General features: G+C 52.5%; 1 long non-coding RNA gene across 1 annotated transcript; it reads right to left on the bottom strand.

The window, feature by feature from the left end:
* Positions 1-2,772: 2,772 nt before the first annotated feature.
* On the bottom strand, positions 2,773-13,535 carry LOC145720721 (uncharacterized). The gene is made up of 2 exons (XR_014143928.1): positions 13,324-13,535; positions 2,773-3,164 (listed from the first exon to the last, which is right to left on the bottom strand). It is a non-coding gene; the product is annotated as an uncharacterized LOC145720721 (long non-coding RNA).
* Positions 13,536-13,665: the final 130 nt, after the last annotated feature.

Raw genomic sequence — 13,665 nt, 5'->3', positions numbered from 1 at the left:
CTGTTACTCGTTTCACAGAGAGGTTAAGTGACTTGCCGAAGTTCACACAGCAGGTAAGGTGCACAGTCAGGACTACCACCAGCTCAGCCCCAGGGTGCTACCCTCCCTGTCCACACCCTGGACCCTCAGGCTGCATCAGTTTGGCCCACACTGCCGGGAGGGGGGGGTCTTTCCATGAGGCAAGCATGAGACCCGTCTATCCTGCCCCCAAATGCGACTGACAGCACTTCAAGGCCACATTCCTGGAGAGAAGCAAAGAGCTAGTCAGACACACCCTTGGCGTCAAGCTGCCCTAACCTCTCCCCACCCAGCGTGGACATTCTCGAGGTGGGTGCTCTGTGCTGGGGGGACCACCATCCCCCTCCCAGTTGTGACAAACAAAAACATCCCCAACATGGCCAAATGTCCCGGGGGTTGCAAAACTGCCCTGGTTTAAAACCATGGCGTTAAAGGGAAGTTGTGGATCTGGACGCACTCACTCCCAGGTGACCAGCACAGGCTGGGACCAGACGGGCATGAGCCTCGGATGGGTGTCACAGAGCTGGGGGTGAAGACGGTGGTGCGCCCCTCCATGGGGCCAGTCCTGCTCTCTCAAGGAAGGAGCAAGATTCATGAGTCACCCAAGACCAGTCTAAGAAAAACTCACAGGGCTCCTCTCTCCTCTGGTTTTCCACTCCGTTCACAGGATCGAGGACTTGAGTAGTGCTAAGCAAAAACCCAGGAAGCTGGGGGGCTGGGGCCCAGAGAGACAGCGCTGGGGCCTTCCCACTGTGCTGTCACTCATGGCCAAGAGGCCAAGATTTCTGGGGAAACCCCAGGATCAGGAGGACCTCCCGGAAAGGGACGAGCCTTGCTCTACCCACACCTCCCCAGTCGGGAGCCTCGTTTCTGAAGCATTTTGAACGACTGCTTTCTTACTCTCACTCCCTTGCCCTCCCACTAAGGACCCTGCAAATTACAGAGGAGTCTGGACAGGAAGAAGACACACAGGAACAAAATCGTGTTTGTGCACCACCTGCTGCCTGTGGGCCTCAGCTGTTTCATGCCATCCTCCCCCATCCTGCAGGCCCTATTTTAGCTGAAGATTTTTAGCTGAAGGTTTGCAACTCCGAAACGCACACACGTAAATACCAATGCAGAAAACAGCATCCTGTCCGGCCACCCAGTCCCTAGCCCTCCCGGCTCCTGCTGTCCCGGCGAGACAATCCCCCCACCTCAAGGAGCGCAAGAAGCCTCTGTTGTAAGACAGACCGCTGTCACCTGCTGCCAAGGGAGGGGAAGCAAATCTTCTTCAGAGCTGTTAAAGGTGGGGGAAATTGCACTAGAATAGGTAAAACACGGAGTTGATTTTTAATTTATTTTTAAAGATAAAAGTAAGTGCTCTTCTTTACGATGGGGACCACTCTGCATAATTAAACCTGGGTTCTGCAGGTTTGGGAAGAACGCCTGCACACAGAGGCATCTGCTCCTCAGGGGGCAGCAGGAGGAGGTCAAGCCGTCCCCGTCTTCTCAGCACAAAGGAAAACTTGCCTCCCCGAGACCTGAAAATTCCCGCTATTATTATTCCCATAAATACGAGACTGTCTTATTTATCCTTCGGTCCGTAAAAACTTAGAAGGCAAGGCCTCTATTTTCTTTGTGTGCTGCGGAATACCCAGTTTATATGGCTCCACAGCCCTGTATGAAGCATTTTTTTTAAAAGATTTTTTATTTATTTGACAGAGAGAGACACAGCAAGAGAGGGAACACAAGCAGGGGGAGTGGGGGAAGGAGAAGCAGGCTTCCCGCAGAGCAGGGAGCCCGATGCGGGGCTCAATTCCAGGACCCTGGGACCATGACCTGAGCCAAAGGCAGAGCTTAATGACTGAGCCACCCAGGCGTCCCTGTACGAAGCATTTGATGGTGGCATCCAACTAGCGGGAAACAATCAGAAACATCAGGCCCCCCGTGGGCTGACTTCGGTCAATGGTCGACCCGTGTGACGCAGAATCACCGCCTAAGCAACCCGCAAGCACCTGACAGCAGGAGAAAATCTTCTGAAAACTAACTTTTCCCCAACTACCATTTGGGATTAACACATCAAGTCAAACTCAAAGTTCTTGCCATTGCCTTGTGGTGACCCAAAAAGTCATATGTCTTACTCTACTTGTGGATGCCACCCCTCCTGGCCTACCCCCATCCCAACACGGGGACTCAACACGTGCTCCCACGCCCCGCAATGCCTCCCAGATTCGATGCACAGCAGATTTTCCAAAGAATTCTGAAATACTTTATTTGAAAACAACGCCATCACCACTTTGAGGCCATGGCAAGAGGGAATTCTGAACGAGCTTCTGAGTGTGAGGCAAGAGCTGCTGAAACCTGTGTGCTCAAGCTGGCTTGTCAGCTGACCCTCTCTACTGAAAATCAACACATACATCCAACTTTTTAAAGTCGACATTCTTACGTTCACAAAACCAGCAATTCTCGTACAGTTGTCCACAGGAAGGCTGGAGCAGGCTGGGCAGGCAGGGGCGTGTTCCAAAAGAAGGAGAGACACCGAATTAAACTGTTACTAATCATAGTGAATAACGACTGGTTGAACGAGAAGAGTCTAACTCCCGGGACCAGACACTTAGCCTGCCCCTCCTGCTCCCTCCTGACCACCCCCTCTGCTCCCTTGACTCAAGAAGACAGGAAAGGGGTTCCCTGAAGAGAGCACTGGGAAACACTTTATGAAACAATAACAAAGAGAAAATCAAGATACTGAGAAAAAAACATAATGACAAGTGGTTTTTTCTTTCCATGTGACCCTTTATTTCCAGTCAGGACATGCATAAACACATTCTTGGGTCCAAATGCTGAGAAACTCTTTCTCCAAATACTTGTCGCAAGCTGTGCAGAGCAGGAAATGATGAAAAGAGAAAGGAATGCCACAGATTCCAGATGGATGGAGCCAGCTGGGGGCTCAGGAAGCCAAGCAAGGTCTTCTGACCATCACCTCCCAGGATTTCTCAAGGAGTCACCATCTGCAGCAGACCCAGCTTGGAGGGAAATGGGAAATCATCACCCCAGGCAAGGCCTCGCCTCTTCCAGAGAGGTGCATGCACTGGCCGCCACTCGGCGGGGGGGGAGGGGGGCTCTCCCAAGCAAGCTGCTTAGTTCCAGGGTTTGTCCCCATGAACCTGGAGGGACACAAGAGCCCGTGTATGCGCCTGCCCCAAGTTAACACGCAGAAGGAGCTTCTCACCCAAACCTACAGACTTGCCCAAGGACTGCCTTCCCCGTGGCACCGCCAGATGCTCCGCGGGGCCGCGGCTCACCGAGGCAGATCTAGCACCAAGGCTGGTAGAGGGCCCCTTCTCCCGTTTCCCGAAGTGACAACCCTCATCCTCCTTCCACTGTACCCTCCTGAGCTGCACAGCCCAGCCCAGAGTCCCCGGAGCTTGTCAAAGACGGGGAACTCCCACCCGAGGGGAGCCAATTGACAAACAGGCCAGAAACAAATAGGGGAAAAAAGCTGCAAGGCCCAGGTTGTGGGCCTGAAAAGTGAAAGGCTTCTGATTCAAATACAAAAAATTAAAAACTCAAATACAACTGCAGAAAAAGCTCTCAAATCATGGAAAGTGGAAAGGCAAGTGTCCAAGTACTGAGACTCCAGGGCAGGCTCTCAGGCTACAGGTGCCCCCAAAACACAGCCACAGACCCCTGGGGATCGGCTAACAGGGGCCACGTGACTCTCTGCAGTGTCTCTGCAGCCTCCACCACATCAAGCAGACGACAAAAGATTGATGTGCTTGAGAAACAGGAACTCCTCTTAAATGCCGCACACTCTCCTATGCCACGCATGGCCAGCGCCCCCCACGCCACGGATCTCAGCTAGTGGGAAAGGTGTGTGAGCCTCCCTGTGTCTCCGTCCTACCACCACGCTGGGCACACAGCATCACGCACCTCTACCCGAGACAGGCCCTAGGCCCGTGTGTGTATGTGTGTGAGCGGTGTGTTCATCTGTGTGTGTATTCTGTGCATGCGTGTGTGTGTGCTGTGCCCACGTGTATATACGTGTGCAACTGTGTGTGTGCTGTGTGCCCATGTGTGTGTCTGTGTGTGCATTCTGTGCACATGTGTGTGTGCACGCACAAAACCATGTTCCAACAAGAGGCAGCCTCGTAAGAAAGTGCAGACGGATGACTGCCTCCCTCAACTAAACCCTCTGCCTTACAGGATTCATCCGTGAGGAAAGTTCAAGAACACTTGGCTCCTCTGGAAGCCTGACCAACTCCTGGACATACTGCATGCTGGTGCTAAGCATTTTCCGTGTATACATCATATAGGCAGAGTTCACTGCCCTTGAAACTCACCCCTATAAAGTAATAAAATATCCAATTATTTGATCCTAAGTAAAAAACTATTCATGAGGGGCACCTGGGTGGCTCAGTTGGCTAAATGCCTGCCTTTGGCTCGGGTCATGATCCTAGGGTCCTGGGATCGGCCCTGCGTCAGGCTCCCTGTTCCATGGGAAGCCTGCTTCTCCCTCTGCCTCTGCCTCTCCCCCTGCTCGTGCTCTTTCTCTCTCTCTCTGTCAAATAAATAAATAAAATCTTTAAAAAAAAAAAAAAAAAAATGAACTATTCATGGCAGTCAGCCCCAGGACAGACTAGCAGGGCCTTCTAAGCAGAGAGAGCTTGCCAGCCTCAGCCCTGAGTGGCCTGGAATTCCCCAGCCAGGCCCTCATCCCAAAGGCCATGGGAAAACCAGCAGGTCACAGCATGCACCCCAGACCTCAAAACAAGTAGTGGGCTTGGCCAGGTTCCCTAGGGTCTTCACACTGATGGGTTTTCCAGAACCAACTCGCATTCCTGGATCTCAGCTTGACCCCAGCCTTGGAAAGTCCCAGTTTAGCTGGGCCAAAATAAGCAGGTACCCAGAGGCTTAGGGGTCTGGGGCTGACATACCCTCTGAAGCGTCTGAGTTTAACTGCCCCACTCGACCCATCTTCCACCTGCCGCAAGGCCACGCCTTCACTGTCTGCCTTGCCCAGAGAGCTTTCCCTGCATAAGGTAAGGTCGGCACCTGGGGGGGGGGGCAGGGAGAGTGGGGCCACCCGACCAGGAGGAGGGGATGATCGGACAGAAGCCCGAGGGCGGGAGTCAGGTGGGGCAGCCCTCCTTCTGAAGCAGGTCTCAGGTGCTCCAGACAGCTCAAGACCTTACTCAGCTGGGAAGTGGGTCAGCAGGCTCTGACCCCCTGGATATCCACACATTCATCCGAAGGGGTCACTCTGCTAAGTCCCATAAATGCTCATTTAACGGTTCACTAAGGAGGAGAAAGGCATGGGTGGGAAGGCAGCTATCTCTTGTCCGAGGAAGTAATTTGGTAACACACCCAAGAAGGCAGTTCCTCCCTAACCACAAAAGTGCTGGGTTTTAGACATTGCAAGTCCATCACAAGCCAACTTGGGCAACCACAGGCTCTCTTGCTAGTGTGATTTTAGAAAAGTCACCAGCTTCTCTGAGCCTCAGAGGTGGGAGCCGGTTAAAATATCTGTCCTGTGCATTGCACAGAATCGTTAGAAGACCGGATAGGAAGGCGCACTGCTTTGCTCAGCATGTGCATGGCTCCCTGAGCAGTGACTGATCTGGTGGAGTGAAATGGACAAAATCAAACAAACCTTCTGTTCTTGTACCTCCCAGAAGTGGATTCAGGACCAAAAACAGAAACCACAAGAGCTAAAAAAAGGAAAACGAATCTTTTTCCTTAAAAGAAAGGAAACACACAACAAAGCCGCAGAGATCTAGAGGCACACGTAACAGTCCTCAAGCACTACATGGGCTCTTAGAACATACGAGAAAGGAGGAACCAGCCCTGATCCGGTGCACGAGACAAATGGCTCACACGAAGATCACACCTAACTGGACCCACGTAGTAACTTAGAAAACTGTGGAGTCCAAAAACAAAGCTCCAGAAAGAAATACACAGATAATTAGCACTCTCAACTCTGTTACATGTCTTGAAGAATCCAGAAGCCAGAGCTCCATCCCAGGAGCCTGCCAGCCCTAGAAACCAAGAAAAGAGGAAGATGGTTCTCAGGAAAAGCCTGGTGACTGGGTCCTGCTTCTGGTGCGGAAGGAGCCACCGAAGGCACCTGCAGGTGCTGAGCAGAACGTGCTGTGGAGGATGCGCAGGGGGCTGGCCAGCCTGAGAGGAGAGCACCGCCGGCCACGGGTTTCCAGGCTGAGTCACCCCTGAGTCTAAGAAAGATCTGGCCACTTTGTTTACCTTTGGGTTTTATCCCACTGGCAACTGGGGGCCACGACAGAATAATGCTTCACATTTTGGAAATCATTCAGATAACAGGAACAGAAACAATGTAAAGAGGAAAAAACAGGCATGAGAGTCATTCCTCGACAGACTTAGGAGTGAAGGGTACTGTTCTGTTTCTAGAAAAAGTTCTGTTTTACTGTGTAACTTGAGCACAGCCTTCAGCCTCCTTCCAGACCTCAGAGGAGTGTGCTGCCCCTCACAATGTGGTTCAGATGAGAGATGCACCACGTGTGGCTCAGACGAGAGATGTTCCACGTGTGGCTCAGATGTGTAAGATGCACCACGTGTGGCTCGGATATGTGAGATGCACCATGTGTAGCTCAGATGAGAGATGCACCACGTGTGGCTCAGATGAGAGATGCAGAATTTACTAGCTGTATCAGGATGCGGCTGTCCCCAGAGAGGGGTTTAAGCTTACTGGAAAACTGAAACCAGGGGCACCTTGGTGTCTCAGTCAGTTAAGCATCTGACTCTTGTTTAGGTTTAGGTCATGACCTCAGGGTCGCGAGATCAAGTCCCAGGTCGGGCTCCTCACTGGGCACAGAGCCTGCTTCTCTCCCTCCCCTCGCTCTGCCCCTCCCTGCCCACAAGCACTGGTGCATGCATTCACCCACTCTCTCTCTCTAAAAAAAAGAAAACTGAAACCAGCAATGCTAAATTTCAGAATGGACAGAGCTACAGCCCCAGGGAGTCCAGCCCTGTGTGCAGAAACACGCCTCACTCTTTCAGACACGTGTCAAACAAGGAATCACTATCTTTGATCCCACTGTCAGCGTGATGATCCACAGACTCCAGCAAAGACAAAATACACACTCAAACCAAAAGCTTCCCAGACGCTGAGGCCCAGGTGGCCCCTGAGTTTGGCCTAACAAACCTCGTGTGAGAACCACTTCCGGCATCCCAGCCTGCTCTGTGGCCAAGAATCAGGGACTCACCTCCTTATTTCTAAGGATGACCATGGGACCTGCACTTATACCAAGATTGAATGTGTTAAGTGTTAATTCTGAACGCTGCCTCACACTTAGAGAAAAGAACTGGGCCATCTGTTGTGGATGATGTGACTTTAAATTTCCTTTCATCCGTGTCAGTTCTCCGACGTGGCAGCTGACTCGAGGACCACTCACAAGCCAGTCCCTGCACTGTGCTCCCACAGCGCTCCCTTTGCCCCAGCATCTGGTTCGCTGTTTCTGGACTCCAACGGCAGCCCCACTCCCAACTCTCCCACACCTGTCAGCAATCTAGGTAAATTATTTTGCCTTTCTGGGCCTTTCCTCTCCAGAAAGTTATTCTTTCCATTTTTAAAGTTGTGATTTTTAAACTCTTCACATGCCTATCTATATACATAATTCCCCATGCATGCCTAACAGTAATATCCTTGATTTTCTGAAACAGATCTTTTCTTTCTCACTGGCTTTCCTCTTCCACACTCCCCACCCCAGCGAGTCCAGCTGACAGGCTTGTGTGCGCCTTTATGTCCACATCTGCACGTGTGTATCTGTGTTTTACTATTCTTGAAGGGGTGAACTTAGGTAGATTTTTCTGCGTTTTGTTTTTCTTTCTAGTCATACCCCTTGGAACTTCCTGCATATCACACAGCCTGGCCGGGCTCTAACTCATTCCTCTGAAAGCTGCATAATATTCCACACTGTGGAAGCCCCATAGTATAATCACCCTTTCAACTGGCATTTACTTGGTGTCCGCTTTGACCAACAAAGAAACTGAGGCAGAGAGGGTTTAGAAAATTGTCTGAAGTTGCAGAATTAGTGAGAAACACAGTCTTGGATCTGGGATCCCAGGTACTGTCAGTCACGCCCCTCTCCTCGGCCAGCTCCTGGGGGCTCTTATCCCTCCCTCGGCCAGGGGGGCTCTGCCTGTGCCTCCAACAGCCTGAACCCACCTCCAGGGTCACTGGGAAGTGGGAGGTGCACTCGAAGCCTCACCTTCAAGGGCAACTTGCAAACCTCAATTTTCGGGTGTTCGCAGCTACCGCTTCTGCTTGTTTCCAGCAAATACATCCATCTCCTTTCTAAGCATGTACACAACTATGACGAAAACATGACATGCCGATGCTCTGATTCCCCAATGCCTTCAGGAAGGTGTGAGTGTTTATACGCTCAGATGCCTCATTACTTTCAGGGAAGCAAATCTAAACGTCCTACCAAATGCTATATTCCAACCAAGTGAGTCCACCCATAGGAACTCATGCTCTGCTCACCTGCCTGATGCCTTTTCACAAAACGTATGTGTTGCCAGTGACCCTGCTTAACAAATCATCTCTGGATTTCTGTATTCTGTTCAAGACTCCATCTCTGCAATTCCTCGCCTCTCCAACTTCCACCCTGGCAGCCCCCAGTCAATGACTACAAGTCTCTGGACAACAAGGCCAGTGCCCCTGGCTGTCCACCAAGAGACAGTGGTCCTGTTCCCTCCTGGCCGTAGAACTCACCACTTCTGTCTTTCCCAGCCCTTCACTGTACCCCCACCATTCAAATCCACGATCACACAGAAAGACAGACCACGATAAGTGGAGAGAACAAGAACATCAGCATCAGTTTAAACCCCAGCTCTGCTCTTAACAGGCTAGGTGACTTTGGGCAAGTAAATTAAGTTATAGGGGTCTCCCTTCCTCAACTTCAGTGTCACGGACTTGTGAGAACGCAGATTAAAATGAGATAATACACACAAACTAGGTCCCGAAAGTCTGCAACTCTCTCCACGCCACACGTGCACAGCAAACCCACCCCTTCCCAAGTAAAACCTGGGGCCACAAACTAAAATCACCCTTGGCCCCTGAGCCCGGCTGCTCCCCAGCCATAGCCCAGATCTGCACACTAGTCTTTAGGGGTTAAAAATAGCACAGGCAGCTGGCTGAGCTCGGTTAATAGAATATCCAGGTTAATTTTAGCATCAGAGAGCTCAAGAGAATATAAAATCCCTGATGCCAAGAATCATGTGTGGCCTCCCCTTCTTTCTCTGTCAAACACAACGTCACTGATATCACTCCCTTATATTCACAAAATGTTTTCTCTAATTGGGAAAACCACGTCCTCTTAGCCCTGTGAAGACACTACACCAACAATAATCTTATCACAATAATCTTACCATCTGACCCTTCTAGGACCCTGCGATGAGCACACTACCGCCTTCCATGTAGGAAATTTGGTTAAAGATTCCACTTTGAACAGAGCTGACCCAGAACCCCAAGCTTTCAGCTCCTGTGCTCTGGGCCTTCTTCACTACACCCCTCCAAAGCAGCCATCTGGCCAAGGGAGGTGCAGGCCAGAGACCGTCAGCCACCATTACCTGCTCTCACCTCGCTCCATTCCCTGCCTGGGGGACCTCCTGCTTCTGGTGGGACTGTGTTTGTGACTGGTTGGAGGGAGGGCACGAGGCTGGGGCAGGTCTGCCTGGGCCCACAGCACCAACACCCTGCAGGGCCATGTTTTGCTGAATGGGAGGGGCTGTCAGTTCTGATGTGCCATTGACCTTCTTGGGGGACAAGTTGTAATCTTACAGAGAAGGAACATGAGAGTGTGCTCTGAGCCCAGCAGAACACAAGAGGATCCAAGGAGAAGGAAGGGAGGAAACAGGGAAGAGAGGAAAGCCTGGGGCAAGGAACCAGGCAGAGCGTGGCCTCACACGGGACATACAGGCCAAAACACCAAGGAGATCCAAACTGAGCCCTCAAGCCTGACGATGAAAACCATTAACAGAGCAAAAGGGCTTTTCTCACTCTGGACTGCAAGGCTAGGATTTTATTTTATTTTATTTTTAGCTTGACAGAAAGACTTTTGTATATTGCTCTTAACTGAACACAGTTATCAAGATAAGATAATACTTTTAAAAACCAGAAGTAACTATCATGGAAAAGGAACATAGCACTGGGAAGTAAAGCTATACCACAATGCCTGTGTCCAAAATGTCCAAAATAACACTGCCAGAAGGGCTCTCGCTCTGGGTCCTCCTCCCCCACAATCTTCAAGCTGCTTCCCTCCAGTACCAAGGCCCTGACTCATGGAAAGTCAGAAAAGCACACTTCCTCAAAGTTACCATTTCATAGGAAGTGCATCTGGCCCTTACACAACAGGAGATGCTAGCATAAAAACACGGACAACTGTTACCAAAGGTAGACAATGTTTAAGATTCTTAAGTGGACAGAAGAACGACCCAAAATAACTGCAAGATTTTAGTGGGGAAAGCAACAGGTTCTTCGAGACAAGGACTCAAAACAGTTAGAGTAAAAATGCCTCACTCTGATTTGGCGTTTGCAAAAGGTGGAAGGACCAGAGAAACGGGAAGAGGAAAACAAGGAAGAGATTCTTATTGTCCCCAGCCTTAGCCTGTCAGTGAGACAAGTACCACCACACAATCCAAAACTATTTAAGAACTAAAGGCCAAGGCCCCAACTCCTAAAAGACTGTTCAGCCCCCAAAAATGTTCTGCCTTTTTTCTTAGCAACAGGAGTAGTGATATTGCTTACTGGTATAAGTTCAGGGAGAATTTTTCCTTCTCTCCTTTTCTGGTAGTGAGGGGGTGGGTATTAATGCAAGCGGGAACAATACCGTCTTGTAAGCCCCCACCGGATGCAGTAGACAATTCCTGCCTGCATTTCGCAAATGGAAAAACGAGGCTATGGAAGGGGAGGACGCTTGCTCTGGGTCAGCCAGCCGGCCAAGAGCACACGGGCACGCAGCCAGCGAGCCTGGAGACAAGGTTCAGAGATGAATGGATGGCCTGGCCAGTGTGTCCCCGAACAAGGAGAGGCGAGTGTGCATGTGACCATGTGTGTGTATGATTCATGCGTGTCTGCCCCGCTTCCAGATCAACTATGGTGTTCCTCGTCATCTTGTGCCTTTAGGACCAGAGCATTCAGGCAAATCAGAGCCAGGACTGGCCACAAGAGACAACTAAGGAAAGAAATCAAGAGCTCAGCACACCACCTTCCATGCTCAGAACTATGCTCATCCCATTCTATTAACAGGCTGTCCCTCGAGTTAAACGAGACTAAGCCCCAAACCGGCCCACCCAGTTCACCTTCAGGGCCTGCAGCCCAGGCTTGAACTCAGAAGCACAGCCTAGACCATGTCTGTGCTCAAACACGAGGATGTCCTGCCTGTGCTCCGTGTAGGCCCATGCTCCCTGACCACTCCCAGCTTCAAAGGTGAGACACAGATATGTCCCTCTTGCAGCCCAGCACTGTGCACTGTGGATGAAGACCCTCGGAGAGGAGAGAGAGGCAGGAGCTTCCTGGAGATGGAACAACATCCAGGGAGTTGGAGCTGCTGCTGTCCTCGATGCTACATCCCTCAAACATGGGGAGGGGCTCCAAAGCTTCCAACAGCACCCACCCCCACTGGGGTTGGAGATGGCAGATGTGTCCGTCACTGCACTGTTCCAAAGCTGAGCTGAGGTGTTTCTCTCCCTTGTTTAAAGTGGAACACAAAACACAGAAAGCCTCACCAAGCAGTGTCTTCAGACCCTCTTCCTTCCACACCAGGCCCCTCCTTGTCGGGATCCAGAACCCACCCACGGACATGCACTGGCAGGCTAGTAGGCCTGCTCTCCTGCATCTCCAGGGGTCTCCTCACTCCCCTGCTTCATATACTGTGCCATTCTGGAAAATCAACCCTCTCTGCTCAACCTACCACTGTTCCAGAACACTCCTGGAGTCCAGTATGAGACTGGCTGTGCCTGGCCTGAACCACAAGGTCCTCAGACCCATTCCTGCCTGCTGTACCTGGAAAGCCTGGCACACTCCTCCACAACCAGACCCCCACCCAAAGGTCCCCCTCCTGCTCCCTTGATTAAGGAAGCATCTGAGACCCTCGGGGGTGATGTCCCTTACACAGCTCAGTGGACCCAGGTGCTGAGTGAGGGCTCTTGGCTGAAGGACCCTAGTAGAGGCAGTTTCCCTGCCCCCACTTCAGCGGCATGCAATGTTAAATCTCTCAGTATGAAAATGACAGCAGATTTCAAGCAAGTAAACAAGAGAAATCCTCTGCAGGCAGACTCTTCAAGCCTGAAGAGCTGCTACATCCAATCCACAGTGCTTCTCAGCCAAATATCAACAGTGTCTCAGCGATGATCCACAAACCAAAATAAAGCAGACAGGAAACAACACGCTGATTTGGGGTAGCTGGAATTCCTCAGGCAGCATCAAATGTCATCAACAACTGACACTCAATCACTGGGTGCCTGGCTCGGTTCCCAGCGGCCCCTTTTCACATGGGAATAGAAGGGAATGTGGACGCAGGAAGGACCCTGAGGACAGGCAACACTGTGGGTCCTCAGAAGCCCCCTCCACCATAAGCTGTCCTGTCATCCGGCACATTTATGGCATCAATGTGTAACAGTCACTCCAGGCAAGGATCTTTTTAGGAGCGAAAAAAAACTTGCACATCACCCTCCCGAGACAAAACAGCACTGGAAAAAAGCAAATCTCTCCAGATAACCCCAGGAAGTCCAGATATAGCCTTCCAGCCCACTCCAGAATCTGTATGTCATTTCCCTCCCCCAGCTCTTGGACCCAGTGGGAAGGGCAGAATCCTCCCCGGTGACACGGCCTGAATGGCAGGCGCTGGTGGCCCAAAGCTCCTCCAGCCAGTTCTCAATGGAAGGGGGGGTTGGGGGCGGCTCCCCGTCTCCCAGCCCGAGAGAGCCCCGAGCCAGGCGCACTCCACACATCCACACTCGGACCGGTGCACGCGCACACACACCCACGAACACAGGCACACACATCCTCCCAAACGGACGCGCGCACCCGCACCAGCCCGCAGCCAGACCCGGGCCCACGCCCCTGCGGGAACGCGTGGAAGAAGTTTCTGGGTGAAGCAGCTGAGGGGAGATGCGGAACCTGAGGTCGGCGGACCCGCCCCCGGGAACGCACGCACCCAGGCTCCCACTGGCGCGCGCTCCCGGCGGGGACCGGACCCGCGTCCTGCACCGCACCGCCCCCCACCCCCCGGACCGCGCCCGCCGCAGCCCGCCCCGTCCTCGGGGGAAGGGACGCACGGCGCTCACCGATCTTGATCTTCACGCTCTGGAAGACCCGGAGCCCCTCTTCCTCCACCGCCATGCTGGGTCGCCCGCCCGGAAGCCCGCGGGCCTCGCCAGAATCCGCGCGCCGAGCCCCGCCGTGCAGCCGGAGCCCGAGCAGCCGCGCACTCCCAGCGCTCTGCGCCAGACCCCGCGCGCGCCGGGTCCGCGGCGCCCCCGCCGCCCGGCTCCGCCCACTGGCCTGTCCAGCTCTCCATTGGTCGCGGCCGCAGAGAGGCGGGGCGTGACGGTTCCGCCCCCAGAGCGACCCCAACTGCCCATTGGCTGAGGTCTTGGAGGCGGGAGCGAGACGGCTCCGCCCGCAAA

This window comes from Leptonychotes weddellii, chromosome 3 (genome assembly GCF_054177405.1).
Source record: "Leptonychotes weddellii isolate Sample4059 chromosome 3, ASM5417740v2, whole genome shotgun sequence".
Taxonomy (NCBI): Eukaryota; Metazoa; Chordata; class Mammalia; order Carnivora; family Phocidae; genus Leptonychotes; species Leptonychotes weddellii.
Note: the sequence above shows the minus strand (reverse complement) of the source record. Positions and strands in the feature narration are given on the sequence as shown.